Source organism: Bos taurus, chromosome 20 (genome assembly GCF_002263795.3).
Source record: "Bos taurus isolate L1 Dominette 01449 registration number 42190680 breed Hereford chromosome 20, ARS-UCD2.0, whole genome shotgun sequence".
Taxonomy (NCBI): Eukaryota; Metazoa; Chordata; class Mammalia; order Artiodactyla; family Bovidae; genus Bos; species Bos taurus.
In genome coordinates this window covers 35,557,155-35,578,291 of record NC_037347.1, presented here as the reverse complement: position 1 = coordinate 35,578,291, position 21,137 = coordinate 35,557,155, and the positions used below count along the sequence as shown (strand labels likewise).

Sequence of the window (21,137 nt, the reverse complement as noted above, 5' to 3'; positions counted from 1 at the left end):
ACACAAAGAAAAAAAGTGAAAACAATAAAGTCCAAGGGCATTTGGGACTATATGAAGGGAAAGGTCTAACATATGAGTAACTGGATTCTAGGAGAGAGATGAGAAAGATAAGAGTAGAAAAAAAAATGTGAAGAAACACTAGCTGAGAATTTCTCGAATTTGGTCAAAGACATAAATTTACAAATTCAAGAAGCTCAACAAATGTCAAGCCTGATGGATAATGATACTAATTTTTAAAAAATCTCTAAACACATCATTGTCATACTGACAACCAAAAAGAAAGAAAAGATATTGAAAGCAACGAGAGAAAAATGACAGATTATATATACAGGGGAATAATAATTTGAATAATTGACAACTTGTCAACAGAAACAATAGAGATCAGAAAATCACAGAACAACATTTTAAAAGTTTGAAAGGTAAAAGCTGTCAAGCACATATCCTATACCCAGCAAAAACATCCCTCAAGCATGAGATGAAGTGAAGTGTCAGTCACTCAATTATGTCTGATTCTTTCGGACCTCATGGACTACAGCCCACCAGGCTCCTCTAGCCATGGGAATCTCCAGGCAAGAATACTGGAGTGGGTTGCCATTCCCTTCTCCAGGGGATCTTCCCAACCCAGGGATCCAACCCGGGTGTCCCACATTGCAGATTCTTTACCATCTGAGTCACCAGGGAAGCTGGACGAGATGAAGTAAAGACATTAAACACACACACATGACTAAGAGAGTGTATCTCCATATCTGCACTTGAAAATGCTAAAGGAAATCCTTCAGGCTTAGGGAAACAAGAACAGATGAAAACTCGGCTCTCTGGGAAGACTGAAGAACACTGTGGTAAAGGTAAACATGTAAATAGAAAGGACTGTTTTTCCTCTTAATTTCTTTAAAATACATATTGCATGCCAGTTTTATCTTGTCATAAACATAATACATTTTATAATTATAACATAAAGGACAAGAAGCATGGTTAAATGGACCTAGTAGGTGAAATGGTTTAATATTATCTCAAGCAAACAGTAAAAATTAAAGATGTATATCTTAATCCATTAGGCCACATACCAAAAAGTTCTGTAAAGAGGAACAACAAAAACCCAAAAGGCAAATTTAAAATAAAATTCTTTTAAAAATTCAAATGATGTAAAAGAAGGCAGAAAAGGAGAAACAGAAGGACAAAAAGCAGGGAGAATGAAAGAAAAACATATAGAAAAGTGATAGGTTTAACTCAGTCATATCAATAATTACCTTAAATGTAAGTGTGCTAAACACCCTCTATCAAATTAAAATGCAGAGAATGTACTTTTTAAAAAACTTCCAACTACACGCTCTCAATAAGAGATGCTGTTTAAATATCAATACAAACATGACTATAGATTTATTTTAGGTCAAGGTTAGCAAATCATTTTCAAAAGTTTCCAAAGTTCCCACCTGACTCTCCCTCAAAGTTCTTCCTTCCTGACTGGATTAATGGTCTGTCCTGTAGTATTAATTACTATGCTCATTTTTATTAATCCCCATAACCACAGGCCAAAAGAATAAAAGCAGTTATCCAAGCAAACACATATTCAACAGTATCTCTAAAGCCCATAGAGCAAAAATAAAAAAAAGAAAAAAATCCAAAGTGCTCCCCTGGTGGCTCAGACGGTAAAGAATCCACCTGCAGTGCAAGAGACCTGGGTTGGATCCCTGGGTCAGAAAGATCCTCTGGAGAAGGGAATGGTAACCCTCTCCAGTGTTCTTGCCTGGAGAATTCCATGAACAGAGGACCCTGGCAGCCTACAGTCTTCGGAATCACAAAGAGTCAGACACAACTGAGCGACTAACACTTCTATGGTCTGGTTTCTGATGAAATCTGGAATAAGGTGTGAAAACTATTGGAATACGCAGGAGAGGGTGGAATGTGTAGAAGCAATCAATCCTTCAACCAATCTTCCACTAACATTTAGTTCAACCAAGAAACTCCTTTAGAACTATTAAGGATGCTGTTATCCCTCACTTAAATCCACTTAACAGACACTGAAGGAAAACAATTCATACTTAAGTACTTAAAGGAATCCTCTGAAATTCTAAAATATGAAAGCTCCATGTGGCCCTATATTTAACATCTTGCTTTGTCATTGTCAGCTCCCTTTTTTGTTTGCTTTTGATTTTTTTAAAAAATATACACATTTGGAAATGATAACTGTCTCTTAGTCAAGATTTATGATATATTTTAGATTAGAAACTTTTCAAAATTCCTGTTTTGTTTTTTGCAATATAAGAATACATTTACCAAATAACATTTTAATTTCCATTGTTTTCTTAGAAATAATGCCAATGTCACCGACAATCATAACCACAGAAGCATGCTTTAAAACCTAAAAGTGAATCTTTAATATATCAAATGTGATAACATCCAAAAAGAAATAGAGAATTCTTATCCATGAAGGTAATTGTAAATCATCATCCACTACTTATTGATGAAGCCACTTTCTTCAGAAAACTCCCAATTCCTTCAAGTTCTATCAGTCTGGTTATCAAATACTGCCAAATATGTAATTATAGATACTTGTAGCAGTTTAACAAATAGAATAATAATTTATATTTCACAGCTTACATAGATGATTTCATACGTCTATATCTATGTGTATGCTAAGTTGCTTCAGTCGTGTCCGACTCTTTGTTGACTCCATGGACTGTAGCCCACCAGGCTCCTCTGTCCATGGCGATTCTCCAGGCAAGAATACTGGAGTGGGTTGCCATGCCCTCTTCCATATCTACATCCACAGACAGATCTATGTAATATTCCTGATACTTATAGGACTGTATTTCCCCTGAGAAACTGGATAGGGTAAGGCTAACTAACATTCCACTCATGTCTCTCCTGTCATAGTGTTGCAGCAAAAATGGAAATGAGTGAATGGCCTTTCACACATACAAGCCAAACAGGCTTGCAAGAGTTAAACAATCTTGGTCATTCTTTAGCTGTTACTACTAACAAACACTTGTAGTTGGGCTTGTCCTTCAGAAAGCTAATTACTCTCGGACTCCGTATTGATTATACCCCACACCTGGCATTCTTGTTACCTTACAATCGCTTGGAGCATTCTGCATTTCAGAAAAAAAGGCCACGGGCCAATTATTTCAGGGAAACCAGACCCAGTTGCTGAGTTGCCTCAGGCCAGCTGTAGTTGTTTTGAAACTTTGCAAAGAAAGAATAAAAATGCTAGACCTTCATGAGGATATAAAACCTCTCTCTATTCCCAAGAGATGGGGCGCAGTACTTGAGGTGCTAGCCTGTTATGTATTCCCCTTTGCCGGGCAAAGATAAAGCCATTTTTCTATTTCCCCCAAACTCTGTTTCCGTATTCTTTATTGGCACCGGTGGACAGGGGCCAAGATTTTGACAACAGTAGTTACATATATGAGACTTTCTGGTGAAAGATGAGGAAGGATGGATCAAGAATCATTCCCAGGTTTTTTGATTTGGTATCTGAGTTAAAGGTTGGGGCATTCACTTAATATAAGAGAATCAAAGGTGGAATACTGAAGCATTTGAACTTGAACATATTGATTTTGATGTACAAATAAGTTGGTCTGTAGTTCAGATGAAATAATTGCAATGGAGAGGAAGATTCAAGGTTCATCGGAGCACAAGTGACCATGGAAATCAGGAGCATGGACATGATCATTCGGGAGACTGTGGATTCAGAGGAGAGAATCAACGATGGAGCCCTGGGACAGGCCAACATCTAGGAGACACACAGAGAATGAAAAAGGGACAGGGAAATGATTAAAGGAAATTTTTGCATATTGAGGTATTTAGGGAAGTCATTCTGGCTTATACACAAGTTAACCTGAATTTAATGCTAACTAATGCAGCCTGTCTCTGACACAGAGAACTCAAACAGGAGTTCTGTAACAACCTAGAGGGGTGGGGTGGGGGCGGAGATGGGAGGGAGGTTCAAGAGGGAGGGGGACACATGTATACCTACGGCTGATTCATATTGATGTTTGGCTGAAACCAACACAGTTCTGTAAAGCAATTATCCTTCAATTAAAAAAAATTCAGAAAAAAATACATTGTCCATCTGCTTTAATTATGAAAGAAAAGGGAGCACTGACCAGAAGAATGTCCATGTTAAAAATAAAGATTAAATGCATCATTAAACGCCTCCATTCCTGGGATATCAGGGCTGATACTCGTTCAATAACAAGACTCCCTTTCCAGGTGCCAAGGCCATCCGAACTCCCTGTGTACGTGTTGATCTGTTTTTTTGTTTTTTTGTTTTTTTTTGAAACCTTAAAGGAATGTATCCCTGACTTGTTTAATGTTCTTTGTTTTGACAACATATTAAACTCTGCTGAAAACCATACTTCTCTGTACCTTTCTCCTGGCTTCTGCTGCTGGCCAGTGATCCTTGGCATTCCTTGGCTTGAGGCAGAATAACTCCAATCTCTGCCTCAGGAATCACATGGTGTTCCTCCTGGGTTTCTGTGTCCACATTTTCCTCTTCCTATAAGAATAAAAGGCATTGGGTTAATTCAGGCTCAACTTGATGAAATTTGCAAAATCTATATTTCCAAATGGGGTCATATTCTGAAATTCTGGGTGGACATGAGTTTTTGGACGACACTATTCAACCCATCATCCTGAGGGAATGATCACAGATTTACAGGTGCTATACTAACTAGTCTCTAGAAAGAGGAGTATATGCAAGGAATTAGAATGGTGCACAAAATAAGTGAATTTTATGTGGACACCTGTGGAAGGATGTCATCGAGAGGATGTCCCCTCTGGTTGACCCTCCAACCCCAGACAATCAGAGCCTCCTTATCCCCTCCCCTGTCCTTGGAATATATGTTCTGCTGGCTGTATCTGTACCAGGAGCCATTTTCAAGGATGCAACCTTGACAGAACAATGTGTTATTAAGATCATGGGGTCTGTACACAGGACTGAACCCCATTAAGGCTTCTATATAACTTTTAAGATTCTGGCAGCTGGGTGAGGAGATGTGGAGATGTATTCATCTTGCTACTGTGGGAGACAAGCCTCCTATGTAAGTTCCTTGCTTATTTAAACTGCCACCTACAAAATCAGTCCTGAATATTCATTGGAAGGACTGATGCTGAAGCTGAAACTCCAATACTTTGGCCACCTGATGTGAAGAACTGACTCATTTGAAAAGACCCTGATGCTGGGAAAGATCGAAGACAGGAGGAGAAAGGAACGGCAGAGGATAAGATGGTTGGATGGCATCACTTACTCAATGGACATGAGTTTGAGCAAGCTCCGGGAGTTGGTGATGGACAGGGAAGCCCCTGTCCATGTCCATGGGGTCACAAAGAGTCGGACACACTGAGCAACTGAACTGAACCAATCTGAATGGGCCGGCCTCTCCTTGACCTTTGTGTAAGGGGGCCAATTTAGAATTTCACCAGGGGACTGGAGGGTCCTGAACCAACAGCAGGGAATATTTTGCAACTCAGTTTCTTTCAATTGTTAGAGGAACCCAAAGCAACTTAAGACTCACTTTGCAGAAATTCATCACACTATTTTTTTTTTTTTTTCACGCTATGAAAAAGTCAATCAGAAAGCCTTCCTCACCCTCAGGACCTGGTTTGACAGAGCTTCCAAAGCCAGATGGCTAAACTAATGGACTCTTTAAAACCCTTAATGAGAGGTGTGGCAAAGTACCTTACATTTATTTAGACAAGAGTACCTTTACCTTCATTATCATTAAATATTTACTGTATGCACCATGGTCTTCCTGGCATCATCAGACACAACCTGTCTAAAAAGAACTCTTTCCCTGGGATGGCATTGGGAGGAGCTATAAACACGGGCAAACATAAAAGTATTTGGGCTTTAAACATAAAATCATGTGGACTGATTCTGACATTTTGAGCCATTCAGTCACTTCAAGAAGTGACTCTTAAGATACGATTCATGGGTGGTCCTTCTCCATTACTCCTAGTTCTCCCAATCACTGTGGTACTTTGCAGCACCTGAATCTCAGTCTTAGTCGCCCAGAGCCAGGTCCCATGGACAAGACTTCAGAGCTGCAGGGCACCCCTGTCCAACACCCCAGCCCCACCAATCTCCCTCTGGGTCCAAAGGCAGTACCACAGCAGCTGTATTTAGATGGTTTCCATACCAGACCCCAGGTGGGTATGCCTTTAGCTAGTCCATCATACAACTTGGTGGTGGTGGTTTAGTGGCTAAGTCTTGTCGAACTCTTGCAACCCCATGGACTGTGTAGCCTGCGAGGCTCCTCTGTCCGTGGGATTTCCCAGGCAAGAATACTAGAGTGGGTTGCCATTTCCTTCTCTAGGGGATCGTCCACACTCAGGGATGGAACCAGGCTCTTCTGCATTGCAGGCGGATTCTTTACCGACTGTACCACCAGGTAAGCCCCCATGTAACTATGAAGAGAGGGCAAATATGCATTTCAAGGGCCCTGTATTTGAATACGTATTTCAAAGATTAAATGGCATTATTAAGAGAAAAAGTAAGCCACGTTATAGCACACATAGCTCTTTGTGTAAGGCTATGGGACAGTTACTGCAAGGACAACTGTATCTGCCAGGGAGTTTCTAGGGAGGAACGAGAACCAGGATCCTAGAACTCAAATTTTATTGCTCTGAACCCCACACAGTCGGAAGTTTGCCTGGAGCGCTTGTGTGTGCCCAAAGAATCTCTGCCGGGAAGCCCAGGGGGTGTGCCTCCAGGCCGGGATAACAAGTGGCCCCGCGGGATCCCACCCGCTTCGCTCCGCTCTGCTCCCGCCCGGGTGGCCAGCCTGCGGGGGCCGGAGCCCCCGCCCGGGTGCCCGGCCCGCTGTTTTCGGTTTCCACTTTTCCTTCCCAGGCCTCGCCCACTTCCTTTCCCACCGGTCCCCGCCCGGCCGCCGAGGCCCGGGGTCCCGCACCTCTGCAGGGTCCCATCCGCTCTCCCCCCGGGGGACCCAAAGGAAGAGAATTCCTGTGGGGCCCAAGAGTGCCAAGAGTGCGCAGCGAGACGGGAAATTGCAAAAGTCCTCGGCCCTCTGCCCTCCCCCGCGGCTTTCCCGTAATTCCCGCCCCTGGGCGCGCGCCCCGCAGCTGATTCATAGGCCAGGCGCGGGGCCGGCCCTGCACGTCCGCACCCGCGCTCTCCCGGGTCTCGCACCGCGGTTCGGCAGCCCAGCCGCCGACGACTCGGCCCGGCTCGCGGAGCCCTCGGCCCGCGGGGTGAGTACCCGACCGCGCGCCCCGCTCGCCTCCGCGCGCGCCGCCTCCCTCGGTGGATTCTCCGCCGGCCCCTGCCGTCTGGACGCGGCCCGGAGTTCAGCACTCTGCTCTCCTGCTCGGTGCCCCGAGGCCTCGCGTTTGCTTGGGCTGGGGGGTTCGCTCTGCCCCGAGAAGGGGTTTCGAGGGGTCCTCGCCGGTGACCCGCGGCCGGGTGCGTAACTACTCATTCTTGCCAGAGCGCACGCCGTGCGTAACCACGACGGTGCCCACCCTGCGTTTACAGTCCCCATCCCACCGCGTCCTTCGCAAGGCAGTCGGGGGATATTTGTGGGATTAAAATTCCCATTTGACCCACTTTTGCCTCGTTCCCAGCACCCCAGAGTTAATTGGGTGTTAATTGCGGTCTCCAGCCTTCCCTCACGTTCTTTTAACGCCTACCTGAGGGTCATACCTCTCTCGGTCGGCGACCTCTCTCCACCTCCCTCTACACCTGGGAGCGAGAGGCGCTCACACGCAGGTGCAGCCGATAAAAGTTCTTGGGGATGCGGTGGTGTCTGGGGTAGACGCCAAGCGAATGGAAGGAGCACCAAGTTGGCCGGTTGGGCGATGGAAGCCTTGTATTTGTAACCGCGCCGCCTCTCACCCTTTTACAGACAGCTCTTTCCTAGGCAAAAAGCACGGAGGGGTTCAGCAACTTGTCCAAGACCATAGAGCTGGCTTCCGTGGCGGTGACGTCGCGGAGCACTGAGAGCCCTTTCTTGACAGTGTTTGGCCGGCTCGTGCCTCCATCTGTCCTGCCTGCCTGTCCTGTGGCTGGAGGCACAGTATTCAGTGCCACGGGGCAAGGGTGCCTGGTAACTGACAAGCTTGAAGACTCTGAACAAGTTTATTCTCCAACTCAAGAGGGATCAATGTAGGCAGAGGCTATGATAGAACTGAATGCCATGTATTTAATTTGAGCTAGAAGGAAAGAAGCTGTGGGTCTTATTGTCAAGTCTAAACTGACTTTAGGACGTGGGTCAGGTTAACGTATGGCCTCAGCCTCTGTTTCCTCCTCTACGAAATAATAACCGTTCACACTAACTATGGATCAGGCACTAAGTACTGTACATACACGAGAATGATTTAAGCTTCACCACTGAGGTGGGTAACAGTTTTCCCATTCTGATTTTATCAGTGAGAAAACTGAGGCCCAGAGAAGTTAAGCAACTTGTCTGTGGTTACACAGCTAGCAAGTGGCAGAGTCAGGATTTGGCTTTGGAGGCTGCCTGTAACCACTATCTGTGTCTCAAACTTTAGGACCCTTTGTGGAGTGCCCCCCGCCCGCCCCCCACGTATGGTGCTTCATTATTGTAGCCCTCTGTCCTCAGAGCACTTTACCTCTCTCCTGAGCTGCTTTAATCTGCACTCAGAGACCCTTGAATCTGAAGGGCACCAAATAGTCATAGTGGCCAGGGGTTTCCAGACTTAGCTGTGCCTCAGAATTATTCTTGGAGTCTTTAAAAGCACTGGACACCAGCCTGTTACCTACTCAGAATCTTCAAGGGCATGCTGAGTTTGGCACCTCCACTGATAGCTTTCAGTATTGTTAGAATGCTTCCAGTGGCAGGGAGCTCACCACCTAACATTTTATTGTTGGATAGGGCTAACTCTCAGCTGTAACTTGCCTCCTTGTGGTACCTGTTTTGCCTCCTGTTGTCTCAGCAAATGTGTCTAAACCTTCTGTATCAATGGCCACCTTGAGAGGAAACGGCCGTCTTAGGTGTCCAGTGGGGACTGGAGCCATACTGGGGAGAATACTTACTTACACACTGGGTTTTTCCTTCCACCTCTTTAACCTGAGAGACTGGGGACACCTGCAGTGGTGCTCAGAGGTGTTCCAAGGTCTCTGTTGTTTTTTGTAGCCCATTTGTCCTGAAAAAGGAACCAAATCAGGAAAACGATCATGGTTCTGAAAGAGGTGGTACTGTGATTTGACAAGAAGAAAGAGTGTTTTCCTTGTGGGAATATTCTAGGCTCAAGCAGAAGGAAAGCTGAGCAAGTGTCATCTTGCTCACTTTACAGGAATACTGAGCCCTAGCCCTGCTTTCTCTGGAGGAAGTCCTCTTTGACTGAAAAAAACATATGAAATGGGGAGATACAAGACAGATAAGAACTTGTGAGAAATTCCCCTCCCTCCAAGCAGGATTCCTCATAGTTCTGTAGCACAGATTTCTTTTATAAAAGCTGTGTCCTGTGTTCACAACCTTCTATTTGTTTTCAGAAGCTATTTACTCTAGTTTATCTGTTTTATTTTTTATGTTTTAATAATAATACAAATAATAAATGAATATATATATGACGTATGGGGGGAAATGTAGAACTAACTTTGTCACTCCTATTCTCACTCAGAAGAGGGAAATGTCAGGTTCGTACCTATTATTCCAAGACTTTTTTTTGGTATACATTTGCAAATATATGTATACGTGGTGGTTTAGTCGCTAAGTTGTGTGCGACTCTTGAGACTCTATGGACTGTAGCCCACCAGCTCCTCTATCCATGAGATTCTTCAGACAGGAATACTGGAGTGGGTTGCCATTTCCTTCTCCAATATTATGTTTTAATAAATGTAAATGAGGTCTTACTATCATCGTGCAGCTTACTTTTTCACCCCCAAGTCTTAGACCTCTGTCATGTCTGTACCTCTTTTATTAATGGCTACATTCTAAAGTAATAATACTTATTTTTAATTATGTTAGCTAGAGATATTTATTCATCCTTTCCCTTATTGATCGACATCAAAGTTAACTAAAATTATTCAGCATTAGCAACAGTGCTTCAGGGAAAATTGGGCATTCACTTTTGTGCTTAAGCCTGAGTGTAATATCCTAGGAGAGAGATTTGTGGATCAAACAGTTTATCCATTTTTCACTTTGGTAGATAAAACTCTTCAAATTGCACAGCTGACCCACCCCAGGTGCTATTAATAATTTAAATTCAGCACATGAGAATTTGTTTTCCTCATCCTTCCTAACACTGGGTATTATCTTTTTTTATCTAAATTTTCAAATCTGGTGAATGAGTGAAACTCAGTAAGACATTTTAATTTGCATTTTGCTGAATACTGCTGCAGAAAGCAATGGCACCCCACTCCAGTACTCTTGCCTGGAAAATCCCATGGACAGAGGAGCCTGGTAGGCTGCAGTCCATGGGGTTGCACAGAGTCGGACACGACTGAGCGACTTCCTTTTCACTTTTCACTTTCATGCATTGGAGAAGGAAATGGCAACCCACTCCAGTGTTCTTGCCTGGAGAATCCCAGGGACTGGGGAGCCTGGTGGGCTGCCATCTATGGGGTCGCACAGAGTCGGACATGACTGAAGCGACTTAGCAGCAGCTGCAGTTTAATATCTCTAAATATTTATGGATTGCGTGTTTCTTATGTGAATTACCTGTGCATGTCCTTTGCTCACTTTTCTATAGGGTTGTTTTATCTTATGTCTGTTTACTGCAGAAGCTCTACAGGTATTCAGTTTCTTAATCTGTTGTCTCTTATAGATGATGCAAATATTTCTTCTAGTGTAAAGCTTCTTTTCCCAAATTTTTTTATTGTGGTAAAACACATAATATAAAATTTACCATTTTAACTGTTTTTAAGTACACAGGTCTGTGTTATTAAGGACATGCCTCTTGTTGTGCAAGCATTACCACCATCCATCTCCAGAACTCTTCATCTTGCAAAACTGAAATGCTATACCCATTAAATGATAACTCCCCATTCTCTCCCTAGCCCCTCACAACCATAATTCTGCTTTCTGTCTCTATGAATACTCCAGTTCAGTTCAGTTCAGTCGCTCAGTTGTGTCCGAGTCTTTGAGACCCCATGAGTTGCAGCACGCCAGGCCTCCCTGTCCATCACCAACTCCCGGAGTTCACTCAGACTCACATCCATCGAGTCGGTGATACCATCCAGCCATCTCATCCTCTGTCGTCCCCTTCTCCTCCTTCCCCCAATCCCTCCCAGCATCAGAGTCTTTTCCAATGAGTCAACTCTTCACATGAGGTAGCTAAAGTACTGGAGTTTCAACTTCAGCATCATTCCTTCCAAAGAAATCCCAGGGCTGATCTCCTTCAGAATGGACTGGTTGGATCTCCTTGCAGTCCAAAGGACTCTCAAGAGTCTTCTCCAACACCACAGTTCAAAAGCATCAGTTCTTCAGCGCTCAGCTTTCTTTATAGTCCAACTCTCACATCCATACATGACCACTGGAAAAACCATAGCCTTGACTAGATGGACCTTTGTTGGCAAGGTAATGTCTCTGCTTTTGAATATGCTATCTAGGTTGGTCATAACTTTCCTTCCAAGGAGTAAGCGTCTTTTAATTTCATGACTGCAGTCACCATCTGCAGTGATTTTGGAGCCCCCAAAAATAAATTCTGACACTGTTTCCACTGTTTCCCCATTTATTTGCCATGAAGTGATGGGACCAGATGCCATGATCTTCGTTTTCTGAATGTTGAGCCTTAAGCCAACTTTTTCACTCTCCTCTTTCACTTTCATCAAGAGGCTCTTTAGTTTCTCATCACTTTCTGCCATAAGGGTGGTGTCATCTGCATATCTGAGGTTATTGATATTTCTTCCAGCAATCTTGATTCCACCTTGTGCTTCTTCCAGCCCAGCATTTCTCATGATGTACTCTGCACATAAGTTAAATAAGCAGGGTGACAATATTCAGCCTTAACATACTCCTTTTCCTATTTGGAACCAGTCCGTTGTTCCATGTCCAGTTCTAACTGTTGCTTCCTGACCTGCATATAGGTTTCTCAAGAGGCAGGTCAGGTGGTCTGGTATTCCCATCTCTTTCAGAATTTTCTATAGTTTATCATGATCCACACAGTCAAAGGCTTTGGTGTAGTCAATAAAGGAGAAATAGATATTTTTCTCGAACTCTCTTTTTCGATGATCCAGAGGGCGTTGGCAATTTGATCTCTGGTTCCTCTGCCTTTTCTAAAACCAGCTTGAACATCTGGATGTTCACGGTTCACGTACTGCTGAAGCCTGGCTTGGAGAATTTTGAGCATTACTTTACTAGCGTGTGAGATGAGTGCAATTGTGTGGTAGTTTGAGCATTCTTTGGGATTGGAATGAAAACTGACCTTTTCAAGTCCTGTGGCCACTGCTGAGTTTTCCCAATTTGCTGGCATATTGAGTGCAGCACTTTCACAGCATCATCTTTCAGGATTTGAAATAGCTCAACTGGAATTCCATCACCTCCACTGGCTTTGTTTGTAGTGATGCTTTCTAAGGCCCACTTAACTTCACATTCCAGGATGTCCGGCTCTAGGTGAGTGATGACACCATCGTGATTATCTGGGTCATGAAGATCTTTTTTGTACAGTTCTTCTGTGTATTCTTGCCACCTCTTCTTAACATCTTCTGCTTCTGTTGGGTCCATACCATTTCTGTCCTTTATCGAGCCCATCTTTGCATGAAATGTTCCCTTGGTATCTCTAATTTTCTTGAAGAGATCTCTAGTCTTTCCCATTCTGTTGTTTTCCTCTATTCTTTGCATTGATCGCTGAAGAAGGCTTTCTTATCTCTTCTTGCTATTCTTTGGAACTCTGCATTCCGATGCTTATATCTTTCCATTTCTCCTCTGCTTTTTGCTTCTCTTCTTTTCACAGCTATTTGTAAGGCCTCCCCAGACGGCCGTTTTGCTTTTTTGCATTTCTTTTCCATGGGGATGGTCTTGATCCCTGACTCCTGTACAATGTCACAAACCTCATTCCATAGTTCATCAGGCACTCTATCTGTCAGATCTAGTCCCTTAAATCTATTTCTCACTTCACTGTATAATCCTAAGGGGTTTGATTTAGGTCATACCTGAATGGTCTAGTGGTTTTCCCTACTTTCTTCAATTTAAGTCTGAATTTGGCAATAAGGAGTTCATGATCTGAGCCACAGTCAGCTCCCAGTCTTATTTTTGCTGACTGAATAGAGCTTCTCCATCTTTGGCTGCAAAGAATATAATCAATCTGATTTCCGTGTTGACCATCTGGTGATGTCCATGTGTAGAGTCTTCTCTTTTGTTGTTGGACGAGGGTGTTTGCTATGAACAGCGCATTCTCTTGGCAAAACTCTATCAGCCTTTGCCCTGCTTCATTCTGTACTCCAAGGCCAAATTTACCTGTTACTCCAGGTGTTTCTTGACTTCCTACTTTTGCATTCCAGTCCCCTATAATGAAAAGGACATCTTTTTTGGGTGTTAGTTCTAAAAGGTCTTTAGGTGTTCATAGAACCGTTCAACTTCAGCTTCTTCAGCATTACTGGTTGGGGCATAGACTTGGATTACTGTGATATTGAATGGTTTGCCTTGGAAACGAACAGAGATCATTCTGTCGTTTTTGAGATTGCATCCAAGTACTGCATTTCGGACTCTTTTGTTGACCATGATGGCTACTCCATTTCTTCTGAGGGATTCCTGCCCACAGTAGTAGATATAATGGTCATCTGAGTTAAATTCACCCATTCCAGTCCATTTCAGTTAGTCCATGAATACTCCAGGTACCTCATAGAAATGGAAGAGTCTTTGCAGTTTTGTAACTGGCTTATTTCACTTAGCAAAATGTCAAGTCTCATCCCTGTTGTAGAATGTATCAGAATTCCCTTCTTTTTTAAGGCTGAATAATGTTCTATTGTTTGTATATACCACATTTTGCTTATTCATAATGCTTTTATTTTTAAATATCTTTTGCTGCACAGAAGTTTTATTTATTTGTTTTTAAATGTATTTATTTTCTTTTTGTCCATGCTGGGTCTGCGTTGCTGCCTGGGCTTTTCTCTAGCTGTGGCGAGTGGGGGCTACTCTTCTTGCGGTGTGCAGGCTCTTCACTGTGGTGGCTTCTCTTCTCGCAGAGCATGGGCTTCAGTGGTTGCAGCTCTTGGGCTCTGGAACACAGGCTCAGTAGTTGTGATACCTGGGCTTAATTGCTTCGTTGCATGTGGGCTCTTTCCAGACCAGGAATGGAACCAGTGTCCCCTGCATTAGCACTGGACTCCCATCCACTGCACCACTAGGAAAGTCCTGCAAGAAGTTTTAGATGTTTGTGTAATCGACTGCAATCTAATCACTTACGTGCTTTGTCTAGGTTAGAAAGACCTTTTTCACCTGAAAATTATTTCTAAGCTTTTATTTTTTTTCTAATACTTTTATTACTTTGGTTTTACATTTAGCTTTTCAAAATTCCAGATTTTTGTATAAGATGAAAGGTAAAATGTCACAACTTTTTTCTTAAGTTTTAAGCATTTGATCCAGTGAGGCTCTGAGTGCTCACTTCTATCTGATTCTTTCACAGTCCCTCAGACTGTAGTGTGCCAGGCTTCTCTGTCCGTGGAATTTTCCAGGCAAGAATACTGGAGTGGGTTGCCATTCCTTCTCCAGGGGATCTTCCAGACCCAGGGATTGAACCCACATTTCTTGCATCCCCTGCATTGACAAGTGGATTGTTTACTGCTATACCACCTGGCCTGGGAAGATATAGTTGATTCAATGTGGTATATTTATAATCATACTACTTTTTTCCAACTCATTTGAATTCTATTATTTACAGCAAAATAAATTCCTGTTTATATAAGGACTTGTTTGAGGATTCTGTCTTATTTCATTGATCTATTTTTGTCTCTTCTTCTGCCAGTTTCACTCATATCCCTGCATCACTTCTGCTATAACTTCAGTTCAGTTCAGTTGCTCAGTTGTGTGCGACTCTGTGACCTTATGGACTACAGCACACCAGGCTTCCCTGTCCATCACCAGCTCCTGGAGCTTGATCAAACTCATGTCCTTAGAGTCCGTGATAGCATCCAGCCATCTCATCCTCTATCGTCCCTTCTCCTCCTGCCTTCAATCTTTCCCAGCATCAGAGTCTTTTCCAATGAGTCAGTTCTTTGCATCAGGTGGCCAAAGTATTGGAGCTTCAGCTTCAGCTTCACCATCAGTCCTTCCCATGAATATTCAGGACTGATTTCTTTTAGAATTGACTGATTTGATCTCCTTGCAGTCCAAGGGACTCTTAAGAGTCTTCTCCAACACCACAGTTCAAAAGCATCAGTTCTTCGGCGCTCAGCTTTCTTTATAATCCAACTCTCACATCCATACATGACTACTGGAAAAACCATAGCTTTGACTAGATGGACCTTTGTTGGGAAAGTAATGTCTCTGCTTTTTAATATGCTTTTTAATATGTCATAGCTTTTAATACGGTCATAGCTTTTCTTCCAAGGAGCAAGCGTCTTTTAATTTCGTGGCTGCAGTCATCATCTGCAGTGATTTTGGAGCCCAAGAAAAGAAAGTTTGTCACTGTTTCCATTGTTTCCCCATCTATTTGCCATGAAGTGATGGGACCAGATGCCATGATCTTCGTTTTTTGAATGTTGAGTTTTAAGCCAACTTTTTCACTCTCCTCTTTTACTTTCATCAAGAGGCTCTTTAGTTCCTCTTCGATTTCTGCCATTATGGTGGTGTCATCTGCATATCTGAGGTTATTGATATTTCTCCTGGCAGTCTTGATCCAGCTTGTGCTTCATCCAGCCTGGAATTTCACATGATGTACTTTGCATATAAATTAAATAAGCAAGGTGACAGTATACAGGCTTGATGTACTCCTTTCCCAATTTTAAACCAGTCCATTTTTCTATGTCCAATTCTAACTGTTGCGTCGCAACCTGCATAAAGGTTTCTTAGGAGGCAGGTAAGGTGGTCTGGTATTCCCATCTCTTTAAGAATTTTCCAGAATTTGTTGTGAAGTCAAAGGCTTTAACATGGTCAATGAAGCAGAAGTAGATGTTTTTCTGGAACTCTTTTGCTTTCCTATGATCCAACGGATGTTGGCAATTTGATTTATGGTTCCTCTGCCTTTTCTAAATCCAGCTTGTACATCTGAAAGTTCTTGGTTCATGTACTGTGGAAGCCTAACTGGAAGGGATTTTGAACATGACCTTGCTAGCATGTGGAATGAGCACAATTGTATGGTAGTTTGAACATTCTTTGGGATTGCACTTCTTTGAGATTGGAATGTAAACTAACCTTTTCCAGTCCTGTGGCCCCTACTGAGTTTTCCAAATTTGCTGGCATATTGAGTACAACACTTTCACAGCATCATCTTTTGGATTTGGAATAGCTCAGCTCGAATTCTGTCATTTCCACTAGCTTTGTTCATAATAATGCTTCCTAAGACCCACTTGGCTTCATACTCGTGATGTCTGGCTCTCAATGAATGACCACACCAGCATGGTTATCCAGGTCACTAAGACTTTTTTTGCATAGTTCTTCTGTGTATTCTATGTATTCTTGCACGTCTATGTATTCTTGCACGTCTTGCACGTCTGTGTATTCTTGCACGTCTTTTTAATCTTTTGTGCTTGTTAGGTCCGCCTACTGTTTCTGTCCTTTATTGTGCCCATCTTTGCATGAAGTGTTCCCTTGGTATCTGTAATTTTCTTGAAGAGATCTCTAGTCTTTCCCATTCTATTGTTTTCCTCTTATTTCTTTGCCTTTTTCACTTAGGAAGGCTTTATCTCCCCTTGCTATTTTCTGGAACTCTGTGTTCAGATGTGTATATCTTTCCCTTTCTCCTTTGCCTTTCACTTCTCCTTTTCTCAGCTGTTTGTTAGGCCTCCTCAGACAATCATTTTGCCTTCTTGCATTTCTTTTTCTTGGGGATGGTTTTGGTCATTGCCTCAGTGAGTAGCAAGCAGTGCTTACTTTTTCAAACTCTTACCAATGCTAGGTATTAAGTCTTTTAAGTCAGCTTTGCCAATTGGACACCACACAGACACACACACAGATATAAACAATTGCAGCTTTAATTTGCATGTATTTAATTATTAGTGACAGTGTCTAGTTTTCCTTTTTTCTTTTTGGTTATTAATATTTCTTTCTCTTTTATAAATTACATAATCATGTCATTTATCAGTTTTTCTTTGGAGTTTCTTATCTTTTTCTTATTGATTTCTAAGAGCTTTATATATATTAGGGACATAACCCTGTGACATGAATATTGAAACTATTGTTACCAGTTTGGTTTTAGACCTATTATATGTCTAGAATATTTTCAGTGTTCGTTTGATTGTTGTAGCAGTCTTTACTTTTGCTCCTGGTTTCACGTCATGCTTGACAGATTGTACAAATATTCACCTATGTATTAGTCAAGTAATTGTTTCTTCCATTTTTGCTGAGATAATTAAATAAAACACTTTATAAGTGTAGAGTATATGATAATGATTTTACTTACATGCATCATGAAATGTTTATCATAGTAAGTTCAGTGAACATCCATTATCTCATATAGATACAAAATAAATAGAAAAAATTTTCCTTGTGATGAAAACTCTTAGGATTTTCCTCTTTTAACAATTCTCATGTATAACATGAAACACTATTAAAGATCTTTATCATGCTTGTATTTACTTATCTCATACATAAATACATCCCATGTATTTATTTATCTTATAACTGGAAGTTTGTCCCTTGTGACTGCATTATCCAATTCTCCCTACCCCTGCCTTCTGCCTCTGATAACCACAAATCTGATCTTTTTTTCATAATAGTTTGTTTGTGAAGTGTAATCAGCGTTCAACACTATGTTAGTTCCTGGTGTGCAACATGGTTATTCAGTATTTCAATACATTTCTAAATGATCACCATGATTAAGCCTAGTCATCTGTCACCAAAGATATTACATTGCTGTTGACTATATTCACCGCACTGTCCATTTCATGTCTGTGGCTCATGTATTTTGTAACAGGAAGCTTATGCGTCTGAGTTTCCCTCATCCATTTCCCTCCTCTTCTCCCCACTTCCCTCTGGCGACCACCTGTTTGTTTTCTGTATCTATGACTTTGTTTCTGCTTATAAATTACCTATGTTCATTTTTTAGATTCCGCATACAAGTAAAATCATATAGTATTTGTCTTTCTCTGACTTGTTTCATTTATAATAATCTGTAGCTCCATTCATGTTATTGCAAATTCCAAGATTTAATTCTTTTCTATGGCTGAGTAATATTCCATTGTGTATATGTGCCACATCTCGTTTATCCATTTATCTACTGATGAGCGTTTAGGTTGCCTCCATAGCTTGACTATTATAAATAATGCTGCAATGAACTAGGGGTACATATATCTTTTCAAATTAGTATTGTTTCCTTCAGATAAATACTCAGAAATGAATTTGCTTCTTCATAGCAAGCTTCCCTGATAGCTCAGATGGTAAAGAGTCTGCCTGCAATGCAGGGGACCCAGGTTTGATCCCTGGGTGAGGAAGATCCCCTGGAGAAGGCATGGAAACCCACTCCATTATTCTTGCCTGGAGAGTCCCATGGACAGAGGAGCCTGGTGGGCTACAGTCCATGAGGTTGCAAAAGCTTGGACAAGGCTGAGCGACTAACACTTTCACTTTCATGATAGTTCTAATTTTTAATTTTTGGACTAACTGCCAAGCTCTTTTCCATAGCAGCTGCACCAATTTACATTCCTATCAACAATTCAAGAGGATATGTATACTTATGACTGATTCACTTTATTGTTGGGCAGAAACCAATACAACATCCTAATCAAGTATCCTCCAATTAAAGCTAAAATTAAAAAAAATGCAAAAGATTTCCTTTGCTCCACATTCTCATCAGCATTTGCATTCTTACAGTTATGAGGTGATATCTCCTTGTAATTTTGATTTGTATTTCGCTAATGTTTAGTGATGTTGATCATCTTTTTCTGTGACTGTTGGCCATCTGTATGTCTTCTTTGGAAAAATGTCTACTCAGGCTCTCCACCCATTTTTTAATTGTGTGGTTTTTTTTTTTTTTTCATGTTGAATTGTATGGGTTCTCTGTTTATTCTAGTAAATTTAATGGTCTTGCATTTTTATCTTTGTTCATCTGGATTTTATTTTGTTGAAGGAAATGAAGCTATACCAATAATGATCAAACTAACATTAATTGGGCTTACTATGTATATGATCTCATAATCTCATTTGATCTTCATGGCAATCCTATGAGGTAGGTTATTTAATCTTATTTCACAGAAAAGAAAATGAACGCCCAGGTGGTTTAAGTAACTTGCCCATTGTCATACAGTTAGTAAGTGCCAAAAGGGGGATTGACTCTAAGTAGTCTTATGTTAGAGTACCTGTATGTAACTATTACAGCTTCCTTTTCCCATCCATGTTTGGGTTAGTACCATTTGGGGGAGTAATTTATTTTTTCAAATGAAGTATCACCTTTGGCATTTACCAAATGCTTGCATGTTCTTTGGGTCCAGGTTTTGCAGTTCTTTGACTTCACATACAACAGAGACTCACCTTTACTCCTAGCTGGAATCACAACTAAATGTTGCTTTAAAAAAGCAAATGAGCAGTGTGTGAGTCAGTTGAGCCTCATAACTGAGGACTGATCTTACACAACTGGTAGAAACACTTACCTGGGGGGGTTTAGAGAGCAAGAGAGAAGTGCTTGAACCCTGGGCATACCTCTGGAGGAGGAGGGGACGGTGAAATTGGAGTGAAATTACCCTGTGGGTTACCAGCCCTACGCTGTAACAGTGGAGGCCCTTTCAAAGGCAGAGTGTTACTCGCTCAGTCGTGTCCGACTCTTTACAACCCCACGGACTTTAGTCCTCCAGGCTCCTCTATTCATGGGATTCTCCAGGCAAGAAAACTGGAGTGGGTTGCCATTCCCTTCTCCAGGGGATCTTCCCGACCCAGGGATCAAACCTAGGTCTCCTGCACTACAGGCAGATTCTATACCTTCTGAGCCACAAGGGAAGTCCATTGAAAGGCAGGGCTCTTTAAAAAACTATAAGAAGAATGAGACCTGGAAAATGTGGGGATTCTTTAAGAAGTGAGCAACTGTTTGTACTGCCATGTAGAACTCTTCCATAAGATACACGCACTGGGCACATATCCTGTTTTGAACAGCTTCTTTCTTTAAAATAGTATTTGCATATAACATCATCAGGGCACCGAGCCAGTTTTGAAGAGGTTGGCAACACACCCATGTTCTTGGGAAGCAAGTGACTGATTAAACTGCTTCTCATGGGGATTATTTGCAGTGGGGAAACTTCCCAGGAATAAATATTTCAGTAATGACTGAACAAGAAGTGCTGACGAAGAGGGACAGATTTTTCAAAATCCGTGCTTTTACTACACATGTAGTATTTATACCGAGGGATGTTCAAAGGCCATCTTCTTTTTGCAAAGAGACAAGATTTGAATGAGAAGTTCTACAAAAAAGTGGGTGATTTTTCTTTTCTTTCCTCCCATTTTCCCCCCAGAGAAAGAATGTCAGTGAAAGACATGTATGAATTAGGCAACATTTGACAACAGAAAATGTAGACAGGCCTGAAAAGGAATCTATTTTAATTAAAATTTAATGCAAAGAAGAAAGAATGCAAGAAAATTGGTACAAGTTTTTACTCATTAAATGGATATTGACTGGGTAGCAACTATATTCTGGAACTGTGATAGACAGTGGGGAATAAGATCCAAGCCTGTCCTCAGGCACTCATAGTCTGGGTGGGAATAATGGAGATCTGAAAAATACAAATAAAAGATTTGGTCTATATCCATTAATCCTATGGTCCTAATGATTTGGTACAAATTATATACTACAAACTTATCTACATAAAATAGATAAGCAACAAGGAATTACTGTGTGGCACAGAAAACTATATTCAGTATCTTATAATAACCTATAATGGAAAATAATCTGACTATATATGTGTGTGTGTGTAGCCAAATTGCCTGCTATATACCTGAAACTAACACAATATTGTAAATCAACTATACTTCAATTTTAAAACACTAGGATTATTTTTTTAAAGAGAAATAACATATTGCCGATGGGGAGGGTAATGGACAGTTAGGGAGCTGGGGATGGACATGTATACA

At 41.7% G+C, this 21,137-nt stretch overlaps 1 protein-coding gene across 1 annotated transcript in view; it reads left to right on the top strand.

Moving 5' to 3' along the window:
• The first annotated feature begins 7,120 nt into the window (after positions 1-7,120).
• The window catches only part of OSMR (oncostatin M receptor), a 68,058-nt gene continuing 54,041 nt past the window's right edge, over positions 7,121-21,137 (top strand). Inside the window, 1 exon segment of the mRNA NM_001080272.3 lies at positions 7,121-7,215. The gene's annotated coding sequence lies outside the window, so the exon portion shown is untranslated.